Source organism: Notamacropus eugenii, chromosome 4 (genome assembly GCF_028372415.1).
Source record: "Notamacropus eugenii isolate mMacEug1 chromosome 4, mMacEug1.pri_v2, whole genome shotgun sequence".
Lineage (NCBI taxonomy): Eukaryota > Metazoa > Chordata > Mammalia > Diprotodontia > Macropodidae > Notamacropus > Notamacropus eugenii.
The window spans coordinates 439,872,964-439,881,782 of NC_092875.1; the positions used below are offsets into that span (position 1 = coordinate 439,872,964).

The 8,819-nt window shown below is 37.9% G+C and overlaps 1 pseudogene; it reads right to left on the reverse strand.

Annotated features, from left to right (window-relative positions):
• Nucleotides 1-1,964: 1,964 nt before the first annotated feature.
• Nucleotides 1,965-2,879, reverse strand: LOC140498640 (actin, cytoplasmic 2-like; annotated as a pseudogene).
• Nucleotides 2,880-8,819: the final 5,940 nt, after the last annotated feature.

Sequence of the window (8,819 nt, forward strand, 5' to 3'; positions counted from 1 at the left end):
GTGGACTTCCATCATATTCATCTGACATTCCCTATCCACAAAGCTCTGGAGTTGGCACTACCTATGACAGGACTTCAGATAATGACTATGATTTTTTTTTTACCCTCAGTGGACACAGAGAATTTTATGGAATCAGGAAAGACCAAGATCTTTATAGGTCTTTTAAACCAATGACTAATGGAAAGATTATTTTGATTCACAGAATGTAAGGGAGATTTGGCTAGAGAGTCACTGGGTTCACAACTTGTATTACTGTAGGTGATTCATCTTCCAGTAGGATCAGTTATAGACCTCCTGGACGTGACAAGTGCTGACTTACAAAATTATGGTCAGTGGGACATTTAGATGTGACCATGGAAGGCCACATCAGGATTGCTAGGTGGTACAGTGGATAGACTACCAGGCCTGGGGAGTCAGGAAGTCTCATCTTCCTGAGTTCAAATGTGGCCGCAGATACTTACTAGTTGTGTGACCCTGAACAAGTCTCTTATTCCTGTTTGCCTCAGATTCCTCATCTGTAAAGTGGTCTGGAAAAGGAAATGGCAAACCATTCTAATATCTTTGCCTAGAAAATCTCAAATAGGGTCATGAAGAGTCTGACATGACTGAAAAATGCCTGAACAGCAACAGAAGGCCAATCACCTGAGAAGTTTCCAATTCGTTCAGTGGACAGGCTGACATAGCAGTATAGATTAGCCAAAATGGGGTTGGATTTGAGTCTAAGGACCTAAATTCAAATCACCTCTCTGCTATTTATTATTACTGTGACAGTAGGGAAATAATTTAAGCTTTCTCAGTTCTTATAGGTTACAAATTTCTACATCCTGAGCAGAGATAAGAAGATGTCTTCTGATCGCACTCTACAATGCCATTGAACTGTTATAGAATCCTTGAGAATTAGAAAATTGAAACATCCCTAATGAGTGTAAGAGATGAGGTTTCATTTTTCCTTTATAAAAAAAGACAGCTTGAGAAGCATCTTTGAATGAACTGCTACCCCACACATACATACACAAACTCATAAATACACACTACATATTAGTAGTATGATACAATGTTTCTAATAAACAGTGGCATTAACTTTGTGCTACTATGGATGTTAGTATATCCCTCCACTAACTGATCTGAGATCATAAATTTCTGCTCTTGTAAGCTATCTGGTGAAAAGTTATTTATTTCTCAAACTATGACCCTCCCAAGGTCCCAGGTAAGTTCTCCTTAACAGCACCACAACTTTGAGAGCTGCTATCTTTTTGTTTTCTTTAATGTGTGCACTTTTATTTGAACTGGTCTTAAGTCAGTGTACAGGTAAAGCTCCTCCCCTCCCCCAAGTACTGGCACCAATCTCATAAAACTGGCAGGGAGACTGTCAAGTCTTCATTCACATCTATGTTGGTGGCAGGGAGGGAATTTAGGGGGCCATTCAATACGGCTGACAATTACAAAAAGGAACAAGTATTAAGGCAGAAGATACAAGTTTTTTTTAAAGGATTACATTAATTTACATGTAAAGCAATACCAGTACCTTCCTTCCTGCCCCCCTCCCATCTGGATTTGTTACTTAACTCCTTTGAGCTCCTTTGCTCTAACAGGGTACTCATGGAGCTCATTACTCTGTAACAATGCATTATAGAATATTTGGAATGACTTAAAAAAACACAAATGTACAATCACGAGTCCTGAAGACACATTGTAGAACTTTGGGGATGTTTACCTCCAACATACTTAGACTGTTCATCACCTTCAGCGTTTCAGTTCTTAAATCCTGAGTCAAGAGCCAAAAAAAAAAAAAAAAATCAAATAAAGTCATGCCAATCTCATCTCTTTTTTTTGGGCAATTATCATGTCACACCCTTTTGACAAAAAAAAAAAAATCAAAGAAACACACAGTCCATTTAGAAGCAATTGAAGTGGATAATGGAGGGCCCAGATTCATCATACTTCTGTTTGCTGATCAGCATCTGCTGGAAGGTGGAAAGAGACACCAGGATGCAGCCTCTAGTCCAGGCAGAGTATTTGTGCTCAGGTTGGGCAATGATCTTGATTTTCATTGTGCTGGGAGCTCAGGCTGTAATCTCCTTCTGCATCCTATCGGCAATGCCTGGGTACATGGTGGTACCATCAGACAATACGGTATTGGCACACAAATCCTTACTGATATCAACATCACACTTCATGACTGAGTTAAAGGTACTTTTGTGGATTCCATACCTAAGAAAGACGGCTGGAAGAGAGCTTCTGGGCACTGGAACCTCTCGTTGCCAGTGGTGATAACCTGACCATCAGGGAGTTCATAACTCTTTTCCAGAGAGGAGCTAGATGCAGCAGTAGCCATCTCCTGCTCAAAGTCTAAGGTGACATAACACAGCATCTCCTTGATGTCACACACTATTTCCCTCTCAGCTGTAGTAATGAAACTGTACCCTCTCTCAGTCAGGATCTTCATGAGGTAGTCTGTCAGATCATGGCCAGCCAGATCCAGATGAAGGATGGCATGGGGAAGGGCATAACCTTCATCGATGGGTACAAAGTGGGTCACACCATCACTGGAGTCAATCACAATACCAGTGGTACGAGAGGCAGACAGGGACAGTACAGCCTGGATGGCAATGTACACGGCTGGGGTATTGAAGGTCTCAAACATAATCTGAGTCATCTTTTCTCCGTCGGCTTTAGGATTCAGGGAGGCTTCTGTGAGCAGCACAGGGTGCTCTTCAGGGGCCACACAGAGTTCATTGTAGAAAATATGATGCCAGATCTTCTCCATGTCATCCAAGTTGGTGACAATACCATGTTCGATGAGGTGCTTCAGGGTCAGAATACTTCTTGCTCTTGGTCTCATTCCCCACATAGCTGTCTTTCTGGCCTATACCCACCATCACACCCTGATGTCTGGGGCACCCAACAATGGAGGGGAAGACGACCTGAGGGGCATCAGCTCCTGAAAAACCAGCTTGGTGGGAGAGCTCACCTCTGAGAGCTGCTATCTTGCCCCTTTCCTCTCCTAGCTGACTATGGTCATCTGTATTAGTTACACAGCTAGGGAAGATCCAATTCAGGATGAAGACACACAGAATGTTCCATTTCATTTCCAGTGTTCCTGAGTTCTCTATAAGCTACAAGGCATATTCCATCAGTCTTATTGGGAGTCCTCAGATCTATACATTGGTAGTCCATTTTTTTCTTCCCTTGGTATTATGGTTAATTTATGAGATAATCACTAAAAGGCAATTCCTACTAAATGGAAAAGTAATGTGAACATGGGAGAATTTCATGAGCTTCCCTTCCTAAAAGTAATTGGCACTTTTTTTCTTTTTTTAGAATTAGATGACACATATTTCAATGGATGCTTAATCTCATTGTGATATTCCCTCCTCCCATTCTTATCAATGACTGTCTGTCTATCCTTTGATTTCTATTCTTTTTGTTGTCCTCTCCTTTATACTATTATCATAGTTAGGTCTATCATTTCCTTGGTTCTGCTTAGTTCACTTTCCATAAGTTTGTGCCTTCTCATACTTCTCTGTAATACTTGTATTCATAGTTTCTTGTAGAGCAAGAAATTACAAAAATGTACCACCATTTGTTCAGCTACTCCTCAAATGACAGATACCTACTTTGTTTCAAGTTTTTTTTTGATTATATGACAATTTTGGTACATATTGTATCCTTTTATCAACTTCCTTAGGGTAAGACATTTACCTGATTGATACTGGATAATATGCAAAGATTTTTCTCACAATTGGTTCTCTTCTTATCCTGTTTTGTTCATTCTTTTTCATGCAAAAGCTTTTCAATTTCATGTAATTGAAATGATCTAATGTATCTGCTTTGATGACCTCTATCTCTTATTTGGTTAAGAATTCACCTTTTAGATTTGTTAATTTTTTATTAATTTATTTATTTCTAGTTTTTAGCAATCACTTCCAGAAGATTTTGAGTTCCAATTTTTCTCCACATCTTTCTCCTCTGCCCACCCCAAGAAAGCATGCATTCTCATCCTTTCCCCCAATCTACCCTCCCTTTTATCTCAACTCCCTATTGTGTGTGGTTGGGGGGGGGGGGGGGGGGGGGGGGGGGGGGGGGGGTTTTTTTTTTCCCCTCTATTTTCTTATAGGGCAAGTTAGATTTCTAAACCCCATTGCCTGTATGTCTTATTTCCCAGTTGCATGGAAAAACAATTTTAACATTAATTTCTAAAACTTTGACTTCCAGCTTTTCTCCCTTCCTCCCTCCCCACCCACCCCTATTGAGAAGGCAAGCAATTCAATATAGATGAAATATGTGCAGCAATGAAAAATACTTCCATAGCCGTTATATTGTGAAAGACTAACTATATTTCCCTCCATCCTACCCTCTGACCCATTTATTCTATTCTCTATTCTGACCTTGTCCCTCCTCAAAAGTGTTTAATTCTAATTATCCCCCTCCTCTCATTTGCCTTCCCTTCTATCAGTCCCCAAGCCTTACTTATCCCCTTCCCCCCTACTTTCTTGTACTGTTAGATAAATTTTCATACTAAATTGGGTGTGCATGTTATTTCCTCCTCAAGCCAAATCTGATGAGAGTAAGGTTCACTCTTTCCCTCTCACCTCTTTCCTCTTCCCCTCCATTGGAAAAGCTTTTTCTTATCTCTTTCATGAGAGTCAATTTACCCCATTCTATTTCTCCCTTTCTCCTTCTCCCACTATATTCTTCTCTCACCTTTAATTTTATTTTTTAGATATTATCCCTTCATATTTATCTCACCCTATGCCCTCTGTCTCTCTCTCTCTCTCTGTCTCTCTCTCTCCATATTTATATATATATATATATATATATATATATATATATATATATATATATGTATATATATATAAAATCCCTCCAGCTACCCTAATGCTGAGAAAAGTCTCAGGAGTCGAACTTTAGTAAGTCCCTTGTGATTTTTCTTTCCTGTTTACCTTTTTATGCTTCTCATTATTCTTGTGTTTGAAAGTCAAATATTCTATTCAGCTCTGGTCTTTTCATCAAGAATGCTTAAAAGTCTTCTATTTCATTGAATGATCATTTTTCCCCTGAAGTATTATACTCAGTTTTCCTGCATAGGTGATTCTTGGTTTTAATCCTAGCTCCTTTCACCTCTAGAATATCATATTCCAAGCTCACAGAAGCTGCTAGATTTTCTGTTATCCTGATTGTGTTTCTATAATACTGGAATGGTTTCTTACTGACTGCTTGTAATATTTTCTCCTTGACATGGGAGCTCCGGTATTTGAATACAATAATCCTAGAAATTTCCCTTTTGGGATCTCTTTCAGGAGGTGATCAGTGGATTCTTTCAATATCTATTTTACCCACTGGTTTTAGAATATCAGATCAGTTTTCCTTGATAATTTCTTGAAAGATGATGACTAGGCTCTTTTGTTTTATCATGAATTTCAGGTAGTAAAATAACTTCTATATTGTCTCTCCCTGGATCTCTTTTCTAGGTCAGTTGTTTTTCTAATCAGATATTTCACAATGTCTGCTATGTTTTTCACTTTTTTGGTTTTGTTTTATAATTATAAATGTTTTATAATTTCTTGATTTTTTTCATGAAGTCATCAGCTTCCATATGCTCCATTCTAATCTTTAAGGAATTATTTACTTCATTGAGCTTTTGGACCTTGTTTTCAACATAGCCAAATCTACTTTTTAAGGAATTCTTTTCCTCATTGACCTTTTGGATCACTTTTGCCATTTGGGTTAGTTTGTTTCTAAGGGTGTTATTTTCTTCAATATTTTGGGGGGTCCCCTTTAGCAAGCAATTGATTCATTTTTCAAGATTTTCTTGCAACACTCTCATTTCTCTTCTCAATTTTTCCTCTATTTCTCTTACTTGATTTTCAAAATCTTTTTGAGCTCTTCCATGGCCTGAGATCAATTCATATGTTTCTTGGAGGCTTTGGATGTAGGAGCTTTGACTTTGTTGTCTTCTTCTGTTTGTGTATTTTGGTCTTCCTTGTCACTGAAATAAAATTCTATAGTCTAATTCTTTTCCAATTTTTGCTCATTTCCTTGGCTTTTTACTTGACTTTTGAGCTCTTTGGCAAGGTAGTTCTCTGCTTCCAGTGAGGGTGGGGAGGTGTATTCTGAGTTGCTTGATCCCCCCACAGTCTGTGGGCCTAGAGTTCCAGAAACAGCTTCTGCAGCTGCCTCTGCTGCCCAGGGCTCCTCCACCCCTTCAGCCACCCTGTGACTGGGGCAAGAGCACTCTACTCTCTCACACAGGTCCAACAAGTTTTTTCCAATAACCTTCCAATTTGTCCCTGGTGTTTTGTGGTCATGAAGTCTAGAAATGACCACAAGTGCCAGAGATTCAGTTCCCACGAGGCCTGGCCAAATCCCATCTGTGCTGCCATAGACAACTCTGGACTGGGCTCTGCTCTAAGCCTGGCATGTTAGACATTTCCCATCAACCTTCTAAGCTGTCTTGGGCTGGAGATTTGCTTCACACCATCATTCTGTAATTTTTTCAGCTCCAAAATTTGTTTAGAGTCATTTTTTACAGGTATTTGACTAGGCTTGGGGGGAGAGCTCTAGCAAGTCTCTACTTCTACTCCACCATCTTGGCTATGCCCCCACCCTCTAATTTTTGCTTTGAAAAATTCTTGATCTGGTTAACATTTTTTTTAATAGTATAGCCATTCATATTTAGCTTATCTGTCTATTTTGAATTTGTCCTGGGATGTGATATAAGATGTTATTCTAAATCTAATTTCTAGTAAAGTACTTTCCAGTTTCCCCAGAAATTCTTGTTCAAAGCATGTTTTCTCAGGCAGATAGATGATGCAAGGGATAGAAGAGTACTGGCCTAAAGTGAAGAAGATTTGAGTTCAAAGTGGCATCAGACACTTACTAGATATACTTGGACAAGTCATTTAACATCTATTTGTATCAGTTTCCTCAAATGTAAAATAAGATTGATAACATTTACTTTACAGGATATTGTGAGAATCAAATTAGATTATTTTTGTAGAAGTGCTTAGCACAATACTCAGCATGCAGTAAGTGATATAAGATGTTCATTGTTATTCAAATAAAAAGTTCTCCCTAAAGTAATTTATCTTCTTAGGTTTATTGAAAACTGTTGTTTTTTAAGTTCAATTGTTTCTGGTTCTTCCTTATCTAATCTATTTCTCTCATCTACTTTTCTATTTTTTAACCAACATCAAACAATTTTGACAATTCTTGTTTTATAATATAATTCAAAACCTGAAAGTATTTGAAATATATATAACTGTAAGCCTGAAGCATTTTTCATTAGGGCTGTTTTGTACCTAAAGCATGGGTTCTTAACTTCTTTGTGGTATATTATGGACCCCTTTGATGGGGGTAATACCAAGGGAACTTTTCTCAGAATAATGGTTTTTAATAATCAAAGGTAATATTAAATTTCAGTTCAAGACTGGTGAAAAATAAAGGAGTATTATTTTTTCCACCCAAGGTCCTGTGCCCCCTAAAATTTTTCAATGAACCCCTTGAAGATCTATGGACCATAAGTTTAAAATCCTTGATACAGAGTACTGTATGGGCAAATTATATACCTTCTACTTTGTGTTGCACAATAAAAGTAAATGATGCAAATATTGGGACATGAAAGATATTTTGTACAGCTTGTGGTGGAACTGCAGGCACACTGTCATAGAGTTGCTTGGAGAGCTCCTGAAAGTTTTAGTGGTAGAAATTTAATGATGGAAGCTATGAAATACTAAGCAGATTCATCTCTAAAGATTTGTGACAGGAAGAACAAGATAAGATTTACCAATTGGGGAAATTCCAGAAGGAATACAGAGAGAACTTGGAGCCAGAATCAAACACTGAAAAATCAACCAATAGAACAGGATGTAGATTAATACCCCCAGTGGCTTGTGCCTCTGTTAATTTTCTCCACTAGTGCTAGTGATGGGGCCCAAAGAGCTTCCAGTTTGTTGTAGCCCACTGTGGAAATTAGTCACTAAGATTTAGTTCTCTTTGTTTGGTTCTGGAAGGATGTAGAACTTAAGGGAACTTCATTGGTCTATGCATACTCATTTGATTATTGGAGTGAGGTAGAAACTTGTATGTTTGGAACAACCTCATAAAGCTAATGAAACACAGGTTCTGTTTACATGAGATCTTCTCCTAGAGAATTTCTTTTCCCTTAGCTCTGGAGTTTAACCTTGTTTCTCAGACCAGAGATGTTAGAGTTTGGAAAATTACAAGGCATCCCAAAAGGTTTGGTGTAGCTTTTTAAGCTTTAAAGTTCATTTAATACTGACCTAAGACTTTTGGAACACTCTGATGTTATGCTGATATGCTAATGCATTACCATCAAAGGAAGGGATTGACTGTAATTGTGTTTAGCATACTGATCTGTCCATTGTGGATAATAAAATTAATAAGATGAATAAATTGTTAGGAAAATGTAGCACAATCTGAAAATATTATTGATGATCCATTATGATGATCTGAGAATTTTCTACCATTTACTATGGATTTTGTGCAAACAGATCTCAAAGAATTGAGATGAAAAATGGGGATCTTGTGGAATAAATGCTTTAGAGAAGTCAGTCTGGGAGGGATGGAAGATGATCAAACAATGCAATTCTAAAGACACACACACAAAAATATCCAAGGGGGAAAAAAGATAAGATTTCTCTTGAAATTGCAATGTGGATACTGAAGAAGTCATTAACTGCTTAAAAATTTTTGTTAGTTTTATTTTTTAAATGTAAAGAGAATTTTTCTCTCTCCCACTTTCCTGCAGCTCCATTGAAAAAGAAAAAAGAACTCTTTCCTCTGGTCCTTCCACTAAG